Genomic DNA, 6210 nt, shown 5'->3' on the forward strand with positions numbered 1-6210 from the left:
TTTTTCACTTAACATTATTTCTAAGATTCATCTATGCTGTAAGTAGCTATAATTCGTTCATTTTCACCGATACCATTCCATCAAGTACGTAAGCCACAAGTTATTTATGCGTTTGCCTATTAATGGGCATTTGGGTTGTTTCCAATTTTTTGCTATTGCAAACAATGCTGCTGTGAACATTCTTGAACCGGTTAGTGCCTTTTTTTAAAAGTAACATTTCTAAAAAGGTTTCTAAGATTGTTCATTTGGTCTGTACACCCTCTGAGTTGGGGAATGTTCCCTCTTATTCTCTGGAAGAGTTGACCTCAGATTGAAATGAGCTGTCCCTTGAAGTTTTGGTAAAACTCAATTTGAACCATTTTTACCTGGCATTCTAACATATAAAGCAAACACAGAACAACATAAGACATCTGGTAAAATTTTTTAGAATTGTAACCACTGATTCAGTTTCTTTAATAATTATAGGCTGTTTGGATTTTCTTTCTGAGTCAATTTAGGGTGTTTTTCTAGGATTTTGTGCATTTCATGTCTTTTTTTTTAAATAAATTTATTTTTTATTGGTGTTCAATTTACCAACATACAGAATAACACCCAGTGCTCATCCCGTCAAGTGCCCCCCCTCAGTGCCTGTCACCCATTCACCCCCACCTCCCACCCTCCTCTCCTTCCATCACCCCTAGTTCGTTTCCCAGAGTTAGGAGTCTTTATGTTCTGTCTCCCTTTCTGATATTTCCCACACATTTCTTCTCCCTTCCCTTATATTCCCTTTCACTATTATTCATATTCCCCAAATGAATGAGAACATATAATGTTTGTCCTTCTCCGATTGACTTACTTCACTCAGCATAATACCCTCCAGTTCCATCCACGTTGAAGCAAATGGTGGGTATTTGTCGTTTCTAATGGCTGAGGAATATTCCATTGTATACATAAACCACATCTTCTTTATCCATTCATCTTTTGATGGACACCGAGGCTCCTTCCACAGTTTGGCTATTGTGGACATTGCTGCTATGAACATCGGGGTGCAGGTGTCCTGGCGTTTCATTGCATCTTTGGGGTAAATCCCCAACAGTGCAATTACTGGGTCGTAGGGCAGATCTATTTTAAACTCTTTGAGGAACCTCCACACAGTTTTCCAGAGTGGCTGCACCAGTTCACATTCCCACCAACAGTGTAAGAGGGTTCCCTTCTCTCCGCATCCTCTCCAACATTTGTGGTTTCCTGCCTTGTTAATTTTCCCCATTCTCACTGGTGTGAGGTGGGATCTCATTGTGGTTTTGATTTGTATTTCCCTGATTGCAAGTGATGCAGAGCATTTTCTCATGTGCATGTTGGCCATGTCTATGTCTTCCTCTGTGAGATTTCTCTTCATGTCTTTTGCCCATTTCATGATTGGATTGTTTGTTTCTTTGGTGTTGAGTTTAATAAGTTCTTTATAGATCTTGGAAACTAGCCCTTTATCTGATACGTCATTTGCAAATATCTTCTCCCATTCTGTAGGTTGTCTTTTAGTTTTGTTGACTGTATCCTTTGCTGTGCAAAAGCTTCTTATCTTGATGAAGTCCCAATAGTTCATGTTTGCTTTTGTTTCTTTTGCCTTCGTGGATGTATCTTGCAAGAAGTTGCTGTGGCCGAGTTCAAAAAGGGTGTTGCCTGTGTTCTCCTCTAGGATTTTGATGGAATCTTGTCTCACATTTAGATCTTTCATCCATTTTGAGTTTATCTTTGTGTATGGTGAAAGAGAGTGGTCTAGTTTCATTCTTCTGCATGTGGATGTCCAATTTTCCCAGCACCATTTATTGAAGAGACTGTCTTTCTTCCAGTGGATAGTCTTTCCTCCTTTATCTTATTTCCACTTCAGTTGCTCCAGAAATTTGCTATTTTACTTGTCTGTGATCAGCTACTATTTTGGGCTTTGTCGATCTTCTCTCTCATGTGTTGTTTTCCATTTCATTAATTCTGAATATCCAGGATTCTTCTACTTTTAGATTTAATTTTATGTTATTCCATAACATCTTGACATTTATCTAATTTTCAAGCTCTGTTTTTTCTGCTGTAAGTTTTTAAGAACCGTTTCTCTACATTCCCCCAATTTTTTGGTTGTATTTTAATTATACCTTAGTCCTAATAATATTTACCTTTATGGCTTTTTAAACTTATAAATCATTTGGAAAAGTTTTATGGATTTCCAAATGTCTGGATATTTTAAATTTTATCATTTTCAGCTTAATCATTTGTGCTCAGAGATGTGGTTATCTGATACTAAGTCTTTGAAATTTGTCTGGATTATTATTTTATATATTTTTTTTATTTTAAAGATTTTTATTTATGATAGACATAGAGAGAGAGAGGCAGAGACACAGGCAGAGGGAGAAACAGGCTCCATGCCGGGAGCCCGACGTGGGACTCGATCCCGGGACTCCAGGATCACGCCCTGGGTCAAAGGCAGGCGCTAAATTGCTGAGCCACTCGGATCCCGTTATTTTATATATTTCTGTAACTTTTGCTCCATATCTAAATGTTTTGTTTTCTGCTCACTCTTGCCTGTGATAGCTTGTTTCTTTGTATGTTTTCAGTTTGGGGGTTTTGAGCTCATATTTTGTTCAACTTAATCTATGGGAAGCCAGAGAGCCTTAGTTGGGGGTACTCTCCTCCAGAGAAGATTTGCAATTGCTTCTGCCAGGAGCCAAATGATTCTCCTGACCTGGGCCTGTGTTAGCCCCTCAGGAGCCTCACTTCAGTCTGGACATCCCCAGTTTTCTCCCCTCTCTTAGCCTCTGTTCATAATACCCATATTGGCATTTGTCTGCGAGGAAACCTGCTGCTCCTGCTGCATGTTGCTCGTCTTTCATACACTTTTCAGCTTAATGTCATTTCCTTCCTTTCATGGTTTCTCTTACTTTCTAATGAGCCCAGCAAAGTGCTAAACATTATGTCTGTTGTTATTTATCCAGGATTTACTTGTATTTTAATGGGAGAACCCTCTTACCCAGGCTGCTGGAAATACCCATTACTGCAGTTTTTATATTTTCCCTCTTGTAATGTCTATTTCCTCATCCACCAAGTGTCATATTTTTTTTCATTTTAGCCCTAAGTTGAAAATAATTTATAACTTACTTTTTAAATAATCATTTCTATTAAACCAAGACAAGCTCTACATGTCTAGTTTATGGCCCCAAATAAATGAACTTGTTTATTTTTGTGGATAATAAGCAACTTTCTTCAGAAATGAAAGCAAATGCCACATTGATCCATATACTAAACAGGTGGACTAATGTTATTATATATCTGTCTGTTTCATCTCAAGTTATGGTTCCTCAGGAGGCCTATCCCTTCTTTGCCTAGGATTGTCCTGCTGGCTCTATACTATGAGATAAAGCTAAGCACAATACATATATAACACATTACTTAAGAAATGTTCATGAGGACGTATTTGTTTGCTGGAAAGAGCATGAATTCAGTTCACATCTTAGCTTTACCGCTTATGATTTTGACACATTTGTGTGTTCTTCAGTGATTATGATATAAAATGTATTTCTTATTGTGGGTTGAAGTAAAACAACCTTGAAAAAAATGACAACCATTCTGAAGCTCAGTTTCCATAAAATGGTATATCTCTTTCACAGGATTGTAATGAGGAATAAATGAGGTAATGTTTGTTTTCATACACATCAGGGGCTTGGGCAGTAACTGCTGGCTTATCTTTTCTCTGAAAAACACCCCCAGGGACACTTGTGTGGCTCAGTCAGTTAAGCATTGGACTCTTGATTTCAGTTCAGGTCATGGTCTTAGGGTCCTGAGGTTAAGCCCCACATTAGGCTCTATACTCAGTGCAGTCTGCTTGTCCCATTCCCTCTGTCCTCTCCCATGTTCTCACTGTCTAAAATAAATATATAAAATCTTTAAAAAATAAGTAAAAATAGGTTCAGTGTGGTGAGGAATTTTAAAGACTGTCATAAATGTCATATTTTTTAAAGATTTTATTTATTCATAAGAGACACAGAGAGAGACAGGGAGAGAAAGAGAAAGTGAGAGAGGGAGAGACACAGGCAGAGGGAGAAGCAAGCTCCATGCAGGGAGCCCAACGTGGGACTCTATCCCGGGACTCCAGGATCACACCCGCTGAAGGCGGCGTTAAACACCCGGGCTGCCCTAATGTCATACTTTTAATATGGGATTAGCATTCCATTTTATAATTTGACAACTGAGGTCAAGAAGAAAAGTGGGGTGCCTGGGTGGTTCAATCGGTTAAACATCTGCCTTTGACTCAGGTCATTATCCCAGGGTCCTGGGATCAAGCCCTACATTGAGCCCCACATCATCAAGCCACACATCATCGAGCCCTGAGCCCAACATTGGACTCCCTGCTCAGCGGGAAGCCTACTTCTCCCTCTCCCTCCACCTGTTGCTCCCACTGCTTGTGCACTCACTTTCTGTCAGATAAATAAAAATCTTTAAAAAAAAAAAAATAAATCTTAAAAAGCAAATAGAAAGAAGAAAAACTAGTGAAAATATTTACTTAATATTTTTAATTTATTAATTCATAAAAAAATAACCTTTCCCAAACAACAACAACCTAAAAATCAGTAAGACAGTTGCATTGTTTTACATTTCTGGAAATCCCTTTAATGCCTGACTCGATTCTCATATCTGCTTCTTTTTTTTTTTTTCATATCTGCTTCTGCATTTCCTCTGTTGCTATATCAACAAACATAATTTTTTCTCTGTGTGGTAGAAACTAAGGATATGGCTAGGAAACAAGATGAGTCCTCTCCTGACTTGAGTTCAGACTAGAGAGGTTTGGAGACTCTTACAAACAGAGTAACCAAAAAAGCAAAAAACAAACAAAAAACACCTCCAGAAAAAGTCAGAAAGACCAAGTCATACAGAAATGCAAAGAAATTCACGCTTGAGCCCTTAAGAGCTGTAAACACAGAAAACTCAACACTCTCCCGCTTAATATTGTATTTGTGGGGTGAGGGCAGGGAAGGAGGTCTCACTTGGTTAATAAAGGTCTTAATAGGGGCACCTGAGTGGTTCAGCTGGTTAAGCGTCTGACTCTTGATTTCAGCTCAGGTCACAACCTCAGGGTTGTGAGATCAGGCCCATATGGGGCTCTGCACTATGGATGGAGCCTGCTTAAGATTTTCTCTCTCCCTCTCCCACTCCATCACCTCCCTCCCCCCTAAAAAATAATAAAATAAAGGACTTAATAACTGCCTGTAGCTATAAAAAAAAGTTTCCACTTGAAGTTTGAAAAGAAATGTTCTTGAAATCTTGTTTTGTTGTTGTTGGAAAACAAATCTTAGGGCATTCACATCCCTTTTCACAATGTTTCAAAACCAGCCTTAAGGGGGCACCTGGGTGGCTCAGGCTTAACAGTCTGACTTCCACTGGGGTCATGGTTTTGGGATCCTGGGATCCAGCCCCATGCCAAGCTCTGTGCTCAGCAGGGAGTCGGTTTCTCCCTCTGCCCTCCCTCCTTATTCTCTCTCTCTCTCCCCTAAATAAATAAATAAAATCTTAAAAAAAAAAAAAAAAAAAGGCGTTAAGGCCCTTGAGAATCCTACCCCTGGAAGGGAGGGATGTGTGACACTTTAAACTCTAGGCTCAAGCAGGATCATCACCTCTTGACCCTTGCCTGACAGCTGAGTGGGAGCTGGCCAAGAGTTACAGGACCCAACAGGTGGACTGGTGATTCCCCGCTGCAGACCAGTGGTGACAAATTCAAACTATCTTTGGCACTCTTGGCCTCTTTCTTTGCTCATCTTTCATTACTGTACTCCAACTTTAACCTAGTTTACCAGCTTGCCCTCTCATAATTTGAGCAAATTCCCATTTCTATTCTTAAACATACTAATTTTTAGTCTTCAGAATGCTCTCTCTTCTTTCTTGATCTGGTGGATCGTGCCCAATATCTCTTCTAATACCTGGCTTACAGTATTTTTGAGAAGTCTTCCATTCATTCATTTGCCATATACTGAGTGGCTGGGCCTTCTGTATTAATCATACTATATTCCTTCAACAATTGGGTACTCCTCCATTTGTTCCATTTTTGTACACACTGCATATTTTACATAGGTACTTTCAAACTACTATTTTTTATTCGGCCTTCCCATTTGCTTCCACATGTTTTTTTTTTTTTTTTTTTTTTCTTCTTGAACTTCCTGGTTAACCCAGTCATTCAATGCTGCCTCCCCATTAAAC

The sequence above is a fragment of the Canis lupus genome, chromosome 12 (assembly GCF_048164855.1).
Source record: "Canis lupus baileyi chromosome 12, mCanLup2.hap1, whole genome shotgun sequence".
Lineage (NCBI taxonomy): Eukaryota > Metazoa > Chordata > Mammalia > Carnivora > Canidae > Canis > Canis lupus.